The 14,312-nt window shown below is 41.0% G+C and overlaps 1 protein-coding gene across 1 annotated transcript in view; it reads left to right on the top strand.

Annotated features, from left to right (window-relative positions):
• Positions 1–279: 279 nt before the first annotated feature.
• Positions 280–14,312, top strand: part of LOC146523331 (uncharacterized) — a 265,722-nt gene continuing 251,689 nt past the window's right edge. Inside the window, exon 1 of the mRNA XM_085154800.1 lies at positions 280–769. The gene's annotated coding sequence lies outside the window, so the exon portion shown is untranslated. The remainder of the gene's footprint in view (positions 770–14,312) is intronic.

The raw sequence follows: 14,312 nt of genomic DNA on the forward strand, positions 1-14,312 counted from the left end.
CTAGATGAGTTGTGCTTGGTTTTGCAAATCACCCCATTGTTTTTTGGCCTGGTGTGACTGGGGAAGGCATCTCGGGCATGTTTTGTAGCCGACACAGTTTTGATTCTAGACAAATTGAAGATTAGAACATTCAGCGGTTGGAAATCAAGGCAACTCTTTTCTTCTCTTTTTCTTAATTTTTCTTGTGACCATCAAAGACCTGCCCATCTTACGCGTTACTGTAACGCGTTACAAGTACCGTGTTACTGTAATTCAAAGAAAACTTTGAAGAAAACTCTGAAATTCAATTCAATTCAATTCAATTTTATTTATATAGCGCCAAATCACAACAAATGTCGCCTCAAGGCGCTTCATAGATACAGAGAAAAGCCCAACAATCATATGACCCCCTATGAGCAAGCACTTTGGCGACAGTGGGAAGGAAAAACTCCCTTTTAACAGGAAGAAAGCTCCGGCAGAACCAGGCTCAGGGAGGGGCGGCCATCTGCTGCGACCGGTTGGGGTGAGAGAAGGAAGACAGGATAAAGACATGCTGTGGAAGAGAGACAGAGGTTAATAACAGATATGATTCAATACAGAGAGGTCTATTAACACATAGTGAGTGAGAAAGGTGACTGGAAAGGAAAAACTCAATGCATCATGGGAATCCCCCGGCAGCCTACATCTATTGCAGCATAACTAAGGGAGGATTCAGGGTCACCTGGTCCAGCCCTAACTATATGCTTTAGCAAAAAGGAAAGTTTGAAGCCTAATCTTAAAAGTAGAGATAGTGTCTGTCTCCCGAATCCAAACTGGAAGCTGGTTCCACAGAAGAGGGGCCTGAAAACTGAAGGCTCTGCCTCCCATTCTACTTTTAAATACTCTAGGAACAACAAGTAGGCCTGCAGAGCGAGAGCGAAGTGCTCTAATAGGGTAATATGGTACTACAAGGTCATTAAGATAAGATGGGGCCTGATTATTTAAGACCTTGTATGTGAGGAGCAGGATTTTGAATTCAATTCTGGATTTAACAGGAAGCCAATGAAGGGAAGCCAAAACAGGAGAAATATGCTCTCTCTTTCTAGTCCCTGTCAGTACTCTTATTATCCCGATTAGTGAAGAGTGTCGTTTCCGCAGCACTAGTCTTTGTTTCTATTTAATGTATTTAAATCTAGTATTGTGTAGATTCAATGAGAATGATCATCACGTGTCCTTACATGATATTGTAAGAACTGTATTTAAATAATGTAATGGAAAGCAGAGGATCATCACACTTTTTTCATATAAATGGTAAATGGCCTGTATTTGTATAGCGCTTTACTAGTCCCTAAAGACCCCAAAGCGCTTTACACATCCAGTCATCTACACAGACATTCACACACTGGTGATGGCAGCTACATTGTAACCACAGCCACCCTGGGGCGCACTGACAGAGGCGAGGCTGCCAGACACTGGTGCCACCGGGCCCTCTGACCACCACCAGTAGGCAACGGGTGAAGTGTCTTGCCCAAGGACACAACGAGACTGTCCAAGCCGGGGCTCGAACCGGCAACCTTCCAATTACAAGGTGACCTCCCAACTCTTGAGCCACGATCGCCCCTTTTCACTTATTGTATAAGACACAATAAGTGAAAAAAAAAATTAGCACCTGTGATAAAAGGCATCGCATTGTGGAGGGGGAAGCATGGATTAAACAGTATCAATAGATCAAATGAGTGTTCAGGCAGCTTAAGAACAGTGAACTCACTGTGATGTTCAAGAATTGAGTGTGTTTGTGTCCAAATGTCACTCTGGTTAATTGCACTGATGGTACATTTTGTGTTCTGGAGACCAGACACTTTGAAGATCATGTGCTGTTGGTTCTTTGTGGTTAAATGAGAAATTGCTCAATCAGAAACCCACAAACACCCGCAGAGAGAGATGAAGTTATTTTAAAATACCTGAGGGCTGATGTATCCTACAGCATGTCTTTATTGCACACCATCTGTTACTGTGCTCACAGTGCCAGGTGCATGTGCATGTGCAGCACACAGAAACATGCAGTGGACTCATGTTATCGTAGCTCTAATGAACATCATGTGGATTGCTTTCTTTTTACCTCCACATCTTGTCCCAGGTAAGAGCTTTGCTTTTGGTGTTTTAAATAGAAAATGTACATGTAAAATTATGCCTCCAATAATAGCTCATGTTTCAAATATAATCACTCAGTGTAGATCCATTGTTTTGAGGTGATGTCATTTGCAGTGTTTGTGCAGAGAAGAAGCACCAGCATCTCTGATGAGGAAATCCTGTTGAGAGAGTTTTGTATTCAGCCTCCACCTGACATAAACTGGATATCAAGTGTACCAGCAGTCTACATCCCTGATAATAAAACTGTTAAGAGATATATTCTAAAACACTTCTTCAGCAGAGAATCAGAGAGGAGAAACACACAGAATTTCTTGCTAGCAAGGGCAGCCTAGAGTGAGACTCAGAGACTCGCGCTGAGGACTTGCCCTGGTCCTTTATTTATACACTTCAGTGGGTGCTTGTGTGGTGTGTGTGTGGTGTGTGTGTGTGAGGAGGGGGTCAGAGTGTGACCCCATAAAGACTTCCCTAAAACTGCTGGTCTGGAAAGTCCAGCAGTTCATCAAACCAAAACCACTTAGACTGGAAACAGATATAACTACGTTAATCCTACCGTAAAACAATAAAACAAGGTACGAACTTTCTCATGCTCCTGGGATGTGGGGGTGAAAGCCAGAACACCCTGGAATGTTACAGACTTCCTAGGATGAGACATCCTTTCAATAAACACAAATGGTTACATGCAGTATTCTACCATATACAAAATTATATCATTAAAAGATTATACTGACTACTAAGTACAATTTTCCATTGACATTCCCTCCTGTTGTCAGTATACATTTAAATGAGATATCAGTATGTAACATCTTGTTGTACATTTTCTGTCACATCGTCATTGGTCACACAAAGTCTTCATGTTCCAACAGGTCGGAGTCATTATCATCACTTGTCACGGCTATGTAATCAGCAACAGTGGAAAATATTATGCGGTTAATCAAGAGTTTTAAACATGGCAGTATACACGTTACAAAGACACAAAATAAAAGTAGAAATATCCCAACTCTGATGAGTAGTCTTTTTAGCACCTGTAACCAGGAGCTAATGTAAAGCCAAGAAAACCTGTCACTTGTATCGCTTACATAGTCCTGATTTTGGGCCTGCTTTGATTTGTCTCAAAGGCGTGCTGGGCATATGAGAGCAGACATAATAGTCTGTATTTGCCGATTCTGTCTTTGTCTTGTAAAGGTGAGCATCGTAGTCAAGGTAACCAGGAGGGTCCACCTTCCCATGGCTACGTACAGGTCCGTCACACCCTACTACTTGGTTACTCTAGAGTTGGCCAATGGCTGGAGGTTGAAGTGCGAGCAATTCCCTACGGGCGCCCAATCAGCACTTCCCCCTCGCCACTGAAGCAACCAAGTGAGGGTGAAACTTTCCTCTACTAGTTGATTTCTGTGGAGGAAGTGGAATCCTCTGGGACCTCAACCTTTTTGCAGTGGCTCTGATGTATCCAGGAGGGTCTCTCCGCTATTTTGCAGGCAGTTGGAGTGGTCAGAAGCACTTGAAATGGCCTCTATCAACCCCCATCACCTTGCTTTAGGCCTTCGTCCTGCGATAGGAATATTTATGACTCTTCTATTGTCCATCCTCTGCAGAAAAACCCCTCTGTGGAAAGGGTACTGGGTCCAGTTATCTTACTGCTGTTATGATCCCAGCAGTCTTCAGAGTGTCATCATATGCACAGTACAGTGACACAGCATTAGGTGATGTTCATAGGAAACTGCTGTCATCACCACCATAGCTTCTGGTTCATGTGCTTTTCACAGAATCATGATGTCATCCTCGGACTCCCCCTGTGCTGTCGATGGAGCTTGGCACGCTCCCCTCATCCTTCAGGTGCCCGTCTGTTGTCCAAAATCTCCTCTGTTGGCCTCTGGAAATCCCCCTTGGCACAGCTCTCATTCCAACGCAGTTTCGTGGTCCTTGCTGTGGCTCCAAAGTCTAATCTCATGATGGGCCCCAACCAGCTTGACCTTTGACCTCAACCACTGCCTGGGCTGTCAGCCATGCCTGGAATGGTTCTTGTTTATCACTGGGCCTCTGAAGATTTCTCAGGAGATGACTGCTGCACCTGTATTTCCTTGCTAGGAGGAAAAACTTCTATTTGGAGAGCATGTCAACAATCATCAAACCACATTCTTTAGTTCAGTGAACTTCACTTATAGGCCATCAAAACCTCATCTGAGCATGGATGCACCACTTGCATAGGTTTGATACCCGTTGAATGAACTGTTAATCACACAAATCGCTGCAAAATCATTTAAAATATAGTTTAATATAGTTTAATGTTAATTCATTGTTCATGTTAATCCTGGACCCCTCCTCTTGACGCATGGACACTCCCATGAGTCAACTCATCAAAACCAGATTCCTGTCCTAAAGAAAAAGGTTAGCTAGATCACGTCCCAGGCAACATCAGGGCATCTCTTCCTCTGGAGCAGCACCACCCCGGACCTATAATCCTGCAATAAAAGATGTTAGTGTGTTTTGCATATTAAGTTTGCTTAAAAACTGGCTCCGCCAGGAGCCTGCATACATACCATAATGGCCTGGAAAACAAGATCTGGAAGTGAAATCAAACTTCACACTTGTAAACAATTATATCATAAGAGTAATAAAGTATTCAACATCAGCAAGACAAGTGTCATGTGCAGGTTTTCTCAAATCAGTAAACTACAATTATTACCATAATTTGCCTCAGACATGGATCATCCCATGTACTCAGTCAACATTAATGTAATCGGTGACTTCCCTTAAGCAAAGTCACTCCACTCATGTATCACTAGGAGCTCAAAAATGGCCAGTTAATGAGCTCCATGTTCAACTATTCCATAAACACTGCATCTCTTATTTGTTTTTCTCATGTCACTTGTCCGCTTCTGCTGAATCCTCTACATGTACTCTTAGAAAAACAAACATTAGCAACACACATTGACCATCCCGGTGGTCAGACGCAGGTCGACAGGTTCCAGAGGTGCTATAAAAGGACCATAAAGTTAACCATCCATAGCTGTGGAAAGAAGTGACACTAGTTTTCAACACAGGAAATTTCTCACGTGTCATTCACATTGTCAAAGTAACCTTCACATTTTCCCAAAAACACAGTGTAACAGCATCACCACTCATAACCTGTAAACACAGTTTTATTCACACATAAACCCAGAAATCCTGTAGTAGGAAAAAACATCAACCAGCTGTCCTGGTATAAATCACATGATCAATTCACATGAAGAACTGTAATGCTGTAGAAAAGAAAATGCAAATGTTAGCGCTGCGCAGATGTATACACTCTTTCTCACAGTTTCCTCTGTGAGCAACACAAGGTGGTGAATAACACCCCTGGTAGATGCACAGACACAGAAAGTGGCATTTAAAAGGTTAAATCGTCACGCAACCTCGAATGTTGTTGTCATCTTTCTGCTCCTGTAAAAGGAAACACACATAGATTCATCCACCCTTTTGGCCTGTCTAGGTGGAGGTTAACCTTGAGTAGTGGTCAAGCCTTGTCAGCTTTTACCAACCAGGTTTTTTTTTTCTTTCACTCATTCATTCATACATTCATTCTTTCTTTCTTTGCTAATAGTGGAATCGATCGTCGCATTACGTTTCCACTCTCAGCAAAATGACGTCATTTCAAAAAGAAAAAGAAGAACTTTAGATCGGATTACATCGCTGAATCCTTTTTAGGCAGGGACTCTCATTTTCTAATTGTCCCAAATAAGTGGCTTTCTCCTGAGCCCATTTTAATGTGGAGAAACTCACTTGTAACAATTTTCTCGACGACGTGTCATATAGCGCTTCTAATCATGCAGATCTGCTCAAACAGAGATTATCAAACAAAACTTTCAGTGCACTGTGAAAGTATCAAAATAAAAAGGCCTTGTTAAGTCATGACACAAGCTCCTCATCTCAGGAGGGTAAATCATACCATTAGCATGGTTTATCATCATACTAATTGGCAGGCTCAACTTCACAACAAAAGAAAAATCATCAGCTAGATTCACTCCAAACCAACCATCAGCTGCACAACACACAACATAACCCTAATATGTTATGAGTTTAATCCCCAAGTCTGTGCCTTTCACTCATTTGGGCCACAGATCCATATTATCCAGTTTTTCTTTTTTCCCGTCATCATAAAACGTGTGACATGTCATCAGCTATTTCACAAAAAATGTTTGTTCTTATTTATTCAGAGGTACAGTATCTAGGTACAGGATTCACTCACACATCAAAACAGGAAACTCAGTGTTTTAGAGTCTCCACTCTAACAAACTCCAACACATCTCATTCACTCGTGCTAAGATTCAGTCACCTTTCATTAATCTAAGAACGATCAACTAATTTGCATATCAGCTATTAACCCACTAAGATGACAGGACAACAGAAATGCATGTTCAAAATGTAATCACAAAAATAGAATTTCCCTCATACAGTAAATTATTTGTTCTGCATCAATCAAGCAGGAAGCATCTCCCAATTTACTATATTAACAACTAAATTTATTGTCTGATTTCTGGTTGGTCAAACCAGAATCCTTTTTTCCCCACAAAAGTTAAACTGTTGTCCTGCAACCTAGAGAGTCAATTTTGCATTGGATAAATTCAGCATTTGATAACAAGTGTCTGTTAAATTCACACTATTTTAACACTGATAAGAGATAACAAGCTGATCTTCATTGCATGTGTGTTTGTGTTATTAGGCAGGTTTAATGCATGTCTGTGGAGCTGCATCTCCAGCAGAACATGTTCTTAAAACTGCCTTTCCTACACATTTCTCTGCGATTATTTAATCATTTTGTAACTAATGTGCTATGAGCCCATTGATCTTTGCATCACTTCTCGTCACACTAAGTGACTTGGACAAGATGGCAAACAGACTCACATGCTTAAAATGTTGTCTAATCTTCATGAGTTCTCTTGTGTTTGTGTTAGTAGGGTTAATGCATGTTTTGCTTGTGTGTGTGATTTTGTATGTTTCTTTTTGCAATGTTTCAGACTCTTTCACAATTTTCCCACTTAAGCAGTCAGTTTTCTTTTCCCCAGGTTTGCTAACCCAAATTTTGATTTCCCACTTTAAACACCAGCATTCTCACTTAACTCTCACTGTTGTCCTCTCCCACTTCAACAGTCCAATAGCAGGCAGTTCTCTTTCAGCTTTGTCCTGTGTTTCACTGTTTCTTCTTGCCATTTTCTCCAAAAGTGGCAAATGTCAAACTCCAACAGTCTCCTCAGTTCTCCTCAAATGTTCTTGTCACATGCACAGTGAATTTGCAGCTTGTTGGGAACACAGTACCATTCATCCAATCAGGCAGGATGATGGGTTTGCTCTTCTTCTCTGATGCTGTTTGTCCACACTGCTGCTGCTTGCTGGGACTCTTTGCTCGGGAGTCTTTGCTCAGGACTCTGCTGCTGTCTCTTTATCTGCCATGTTATTGCTCTTTGGAGCTGCATTCCTTGTCTTCAGGGAGGAGTGAGAGCTCGCTTGTGAGTTTGAGAGACACATGGTGCTGTAAATAAGTTAGCCAGAAACTTGGCCTGAATGTTTCTAATGATGTTAAACTATAACTTTCTTCCGACCGCTGCATGTGGAAAATTGATTCAGGTCTGCTTGTCACCTGAAAGTGACAAACTAAGACATTTTCATTATTATTATCACTGCTTAATCAACACACACAACTCTCTCTCTCTCTCTGTTTTTGTGAACAGTCCTTTCTTAAAAGCAGAAAATAAGATTGTAGTTGTTCTTGGCTGATCAACACAAAACCTTTTTCCTATGATTATTTTTCATCTACAATGTAAATTTTGTCTCTTTTTCACTCTTTTTTTTTTTTTTTTTTTTTAATAGCTGGTGACCTGCAGAATCACCGCTCTCACAATCAGATGCAATTACTTTTACACAGTGCACAAAAACACTGTGACGTCAGACACATTCACACTCACTTTTTTCATCTGCGTAAATAAATCATTTGGCCAATGGCATGTGCCATTGTGATCCATAAATATGATCACAAATTTATTGAATTATTTTTCAACCCACCAAAACAAATAAACAAAAACATGATGCTGATGCTATGAACACTCCACACACATGAGTCAAGATGCAGGAAAACTGCTCACGGAAACTCTTCACACTCCAGTTATCATAGTTATCATAGTTCTATTTCCCTCTCTTTGAAGAGTTCTTAGCCAGATCTCAATCTGATAATGTGTAGCTTGCTCATCAGCTCAGAAGAGACCACATCGCAACCTCACACAGTGGTTGCGTGCTTTGCCCCACAGTGGCAAAGACTTGCACTTTCATATTCAATTCAGCTTCTCCATCATGTAGTTTTCAGCTGTTTCATACAGGGTTCAGCATATTAGTTGTTTTCATAGGTGTGCTCTATATCTCAACAATGGCTCATATTAGGATGACAGTTTTTCAAACAGGTCAAGTGTCTCTATACACGTAATTAGTTAAAGTATTTACCTATTCTACTTCATATGTCATTGTACTGAATTTGAGCAACCCTAAGCTTAATGCAGATTACTTTCAACAATTATCCACCTCACATCATAACTGACTGAGGTGCCTCTTCATATTAATATTATTTCATCATTAATACCAATTTACAGGTTGTTATCCTTGCTATTATTAGTATGAATACATTAAAGATAAGTTGTAATTTAGACTTTTGTTTATTTTACTTTATTTCTCTTGTATTTATATCTATTCAGTCGGGTCTGTTTCCAACCCTTTTTAAACTACTTTAAACTACTTTGATCTCTAATTTTCACTTGGTGAGGGATTATTACATTCTTCCTAGTCTGAACTGCTCTCTTCACCTGAGCTGCTATCCTATTCTGAGTTACTGTCTTCTTTGTTTCTTACAGTCACGCACAAAATGTCCCTCTTTTCCACACCTCCAGCATGCAGTGCTAAAGCCACTGTTTGGTGTGTGTAGCTCTGCCTCTACCTCTTGCTCTTCCACTATGCATTTGTCCTGCTCCGGCTTGTTGTTTTTCTAAACATTTCTCATCAAGTGTTAATTTCGCTTGTTTATTCTCCATTTTCAAAGATTTTGCTGGGCCGTCGCTGGCACGCTTGACTTCAGAGTGGTTTACTGATACGGCCTTCGACTTCACCCTAACGGTGAAGCGGTATCAGTTTTATGAGATGAAACTCAACCGTTCTCCTTTGTCACCAGTACTTGAGCCTCAGCAAAGAAAACAAAAATGGAAGTAGTTCAGCAGCATATTGTGCTGTAAGATCAACTTACTTCCAGACACACACACATATAGACATTTGCGCGCTAATTTGTCACGAAGTAATTTCGGCTACCTCTAAAACCTAGTCTAAACACAGTTCCTTTTGGCGAACTTAAACCTAATTTGTCACGAAGTATTTTCAGCTACCTCTAAAACTAGTCTAAACACAGTTCCTTTTGGCCAACTCAACCTATTTTATCACGTGACTTTTTTAAACCTTTGCGGCCGTTTTATATACCAAAATAGTGTTTCTCACCCTCCGACGTCTCACTGGTGATTCGGATCATCAGACTGAATCCCAGCGCCGTGGACCAGGCCACCGGCCCAGACCCGAATTCAAGTCTTGGGGCTCTCTCCTCGTCTAAGAGGGCTGTGCACAGGCTTCAGTGCTGGTTCCCCACGGCGTCAGGAATCAGTGCTGGATCTTGGAACAGAGTCACAGATAACAGTTCTGATGTTTTCTGCTCCGGCTCGAAGGACCAAATAATGTTAAGAGATATATTCTAAAACACTTCTTCAGCAGAGAATCAGAGAGGAGAAACACACAGAATTTCTTGCTAGCAAGGGCAGCCTAGAGTGAGACTCAGAGACTCGCGCTGAGGACTTGCCCTGGTCCTTTATTTATACACTTCAGTGGGTGCTTGTGTGGTGTGTGTGTGGTGTGTGTGTGTGAGGAGGGGGTCAGAGTGTGACCCCATAAAGACTTCCCTAAAACTGCTGGTCTGGAAAGTCCAGCAGTTCATCAAACCAAAACCACTTAGACTGGAAACAGATATAACTACGTTAATCCTACCGTAAAACAATAAAACAAGGTACGAACTTTCTCATGCTCCTGGGATGTGGGGGTGAAAGCCAGAACACCCTGGAATGTTACAGACTTCCTAGGATGAGACATCCTTTCAATAAACACAAATGGTTACATGCAGTATTCTACCATATACAAAATTATATCATTAAAAGATTATACTGACTACTAAGTACAATTTTCCATTGACAAAAACCAACTCCACCAACACAACCTTAAAAAGTAAGCTTCCTTTCTGCTTTTATCCCTGCTCAAATAGAATCAAGACTAGAGAAGAATGCTCTGGAGCTCACCATGTACCAAACCACTAACTATTGACGATTTAGTTCTATAGAAAATGGTGTCACCTTTCCTCAAATATATGTAACATATAGGAGGGCCTATAGTGTTTTGAGAGGTTTTGTGTTCCTGGAAAGAAGTTTAAAGTAAACTTAAAGTGTTACTTGTTACTTGGGGATGTATTTAAGTCCATCCAGTTAAACAGTGCTGTCCTGTATTTCAAACCTTAGGAGACCTGGATGAGACAACAGAAAATACTTCTCCTGTAGTGGAGTTGAAAGTCCCTGGAGTCACCACACCCTCAGAGACAGTTTCTCACAGCAGCTCTACAGCTCATCGTGTTACAGTGAAACAACAACCGAATGCTCCTTACAAAGCAGAATATCCTGCTGGTGAGTTAGTGTGATGCTGCTTTTATTTTTATTCAGCACAGCATTGTACATTGTTCAAAATGCTCACATCAGTCATTAGATATGTTAAAACTTGTACTTACTTGAATTCTGAAGCTGTACTTTCCCCTTGCTAAAGTTAGAAATTGAATATAGATTACAGTTTTAAAATGATAATTTATTAATGGAAATAAAACTCTAGCCAATGCTACCTGACCGTTTGTGACTGAATAATTTGCATACCCCCTTGTTAAATTATGTAGTTAGATAATTATCCCTCCATCTATCTGTCTTCTTCTGCTTATCCTGGGCCGGGTCGCGGGGGCAGCAGCCTAAGCAGAGAAGCCCAGACCTCTCTCTCCCCAGCTACCTCCTCCAGCTTGTCCGGGGGAACACGAAGGCGATCCCAGGCCAGCTGAGAAAATATAATCTCTCCAGCGTGTCCTGGGTCTGCCCCGGGGCCTCCTTTGGGTGGGACCTGTCCAGAACATCTCACCCAGGAGGCGCCCAGGAGGTATCCTTGTCAGATGCCTGAACCACCTCAACTGGCTCCTTTTGATGTGTAGGAGTAGGGGCTCTACTCTTAGAGAGTACCCCCCCCCCCCCCCCCCCCCCCGTATGGATGAACTTCTCACCCTATCTCTACAGGAGAAGCCAGCCACCCTTCAGAAGAAGCTCATTTCCGTCGCTTGTGTCCGCAATCTCGTTCTTTCCGTCACTACCCACAGCTCATGACCATAGGTGAGGGTAGGGACATAGATTCATTGACCGGTAAATTGAGAGCTTTGCTTTTACACTCAGCTCTCTCTTCACCACGACGGACCGGTACAGCATCCGCATCACTGCAGCTGCAGCACCAATCCGTCTGTCAATCTCCCGCTCCCTTCTCCCATCACTCGTGAACAAGACCCTGAGATACTTAGAATCCTGCACTTGAGGCAGGAACTCGTCCCTGACCCCGAGTGGGCACTCCACCTTTTTCTGGCTGAGGACCATGGTCTCAGGTGGTGGTGGGAGGTGATGATTCTCATTCCCACTGCTTCACACTCAGCTTTGAACCATTCCAGTGGGAGCTGGAGGCCCTCACCTCATGAAGCCAACAGAACCAGAAGTGAAAACATTCTGCCACTTGCCTACGCCTAGAAACTCTGTCCATGAAAATTATGAACAGAATCGGTGACAACCGCGTTGTTCCTCCTGTATCTGAAGTTCGACTAATGGACGGACTCTCCTTTCCAGCACCCTGGCATAGACTTTCCCAGGGAGGCTGCAAATGAATATATATTTATTTAGACAGAATTATGAAGCTGGTTTTATTCAGTGTTCTAAAACAGTATTATTTCTGAAGGAAAAGGTGCGCAAACTAGGACATATTTTTATATAAAATTAAATATTACAGTTTGTAATATACAAAGACATTCATTATTATCACTGTGACTCTTGGTTTATAAAGATTTCTTACTGTCTTACTTTATAAAATACTCTAATACATTTCTTAATGTTCTTTGTCCAGGATGTTGCCTCAGGTTCTATCGTGGAAGAATTAAACCAGGTTTAATCGTCTCATATTACATTACTGATCCACTGTGCCCAATGACTGCAATCATGTAAGTTCCTCTACACAAAGTTTATTTACATTTCAAAATATTTATTACACATGTAAGTGTAACAAATAATTCTCAGAATGACCATTGCTTAGGAAATAAAGTACAATTTGGGGATATTTAAAAATTAGAGTTTACATGACATGTCAAAACAAGTTTTTATCTGATCCTAGTTTGCCTCTCACCTTTGTTGTGCACATTTTTATTTTGCAGCTGTTTTTATTTTGTAAAATAGATAAAACGATACATTTTAGTAATGCTAATCATTTCTCTTTGTGCCAGTTTGGTTACCAAAACGTCTCGTAAAATCTGTGTTGATCCCTCTTCGCCCTGGGTCTGCAATATCATGAAACTTAAGGATGCAAACTCTCCTTAAACTGGCCTCCTGTTTATCTATACAGTTTGTTCTGAAATATAAAATGTAAAAATGTCTTTTGTTTTTTGTATTAATCTGCACATTAACACACTTAAAATGTTTCATTATTTGAAATAAAGTTTGCATATGTATATTAACACACACGCACGCACACACACGCACGCACACGCAGGCTGTCACTATCTTGCATCCCAAGAAAGTGACAAAATTAAAAGACATGTCTGGGTGCTGAGACTGAACAGTGATATGACAATAAAATGCTCCTCTAAAAATTCTTTGTGAGCTTCTTCTGACTTTTGGTGCAAAATGTTGCTGGTGTGAAAAAATCTGTTTCAAAGACACTTAGCAAGGTTAATATCAACTTTACACTGGAGTGACACAGTTTGGTAGATGTCTGTGTAGCTTCTCAGTCATCCAGGTCAGAGAGCTTGGAAAGAAAAGCAACTGGACTTCTTTAAGTTTCTTGAAGATGTTTCAGACGTGGAAGACAGTTGGTGTCGTAAGCCACAGTGGGTTATAACACCACTCCCACCTACAATGCAGTCTTGAGATCCTTTCCCAGGCACCTGCACCCCCACTTACACATTGCATCAGGTGATCTCAATAGATCACATGACAGGGTGAGGCAAGGTCCCACAGTGGTTTCACTCGCAACCTCTGGTGATAATGACCCACACTTTTTTTTTTTTCACACCTTGGCTCATGTTATGAGGCACATGATTAATAGTGGGTCAACGACCCTCTTCAGCATCAGCAGTACACTCAAATACTCTAATAGTATTTTAGTGTATGATTTAAAATGGTCTAAAATACACTGATTTTTAGACCATTTCACTCATTGGATGAGTTTCATTTTTCTGACAAATATTTTTTTTGATGAGATGAAATAATAATAATAAAAATAATACGGATCAGTATTTAAGGTTTGACTCTCATCATCCACTGGAGCATAAACTGCGTGTCATCACGCTACAACTGTGATGGCCAACCTGTGGCCACACTCTAAAGTAACTCTTGTATTTTCATTTCTTCATTTGAACACACTTTAGTTTCCAATAACTTTATTGATTGGTTTGGATACATTTGTTCTATTTATAAGCGCGCGCACATTTACTTTACTTATGTATTCATACCACTTCATTACTTTGATTTTTGACTAACCTTTGTCTTTTTATTTCTTACCTGCCATCATCCCTGGGAGTTGCTGGATAAAAGATGGCAGCCAGGGTTTGAAACCACTAAATGCAAAGAGGGATAATTGGACCACACCACCACTTCCTACTGAAGGGGAGAGTGTGTGTTTTCTTTCATTTAAAAACAAAGTATTTTTACTTAGTTAAATACTGAGTTTAGGGTTTAATGGTTTTAGATTTTCTTCTTTGGTGTTTAGTTTATTAACAAACTAGATTGTACTGCATTGTTTTGTGATTTATGATTGTGTTTGTTTGTTACCCCTCATGTGTCACAATGGTCTGATCAGCCATTATATATACCCCTGTGTGT

Source organism: Neolamprologus multifasciatus, chromosome 3 (assembly GCF_963576455.1).
Source record: "Neolamprologus multifasciatus chromosome 3, fNeoMul1.2, whole genome shotgun sequence".
Taxonomy (NCBI): Eukaryota; Metazoa; Chordata; class Actinopteri; order Cichliformes; family Cichlidae; genus Neolamprologus; species Neolamprologus multifasciatus.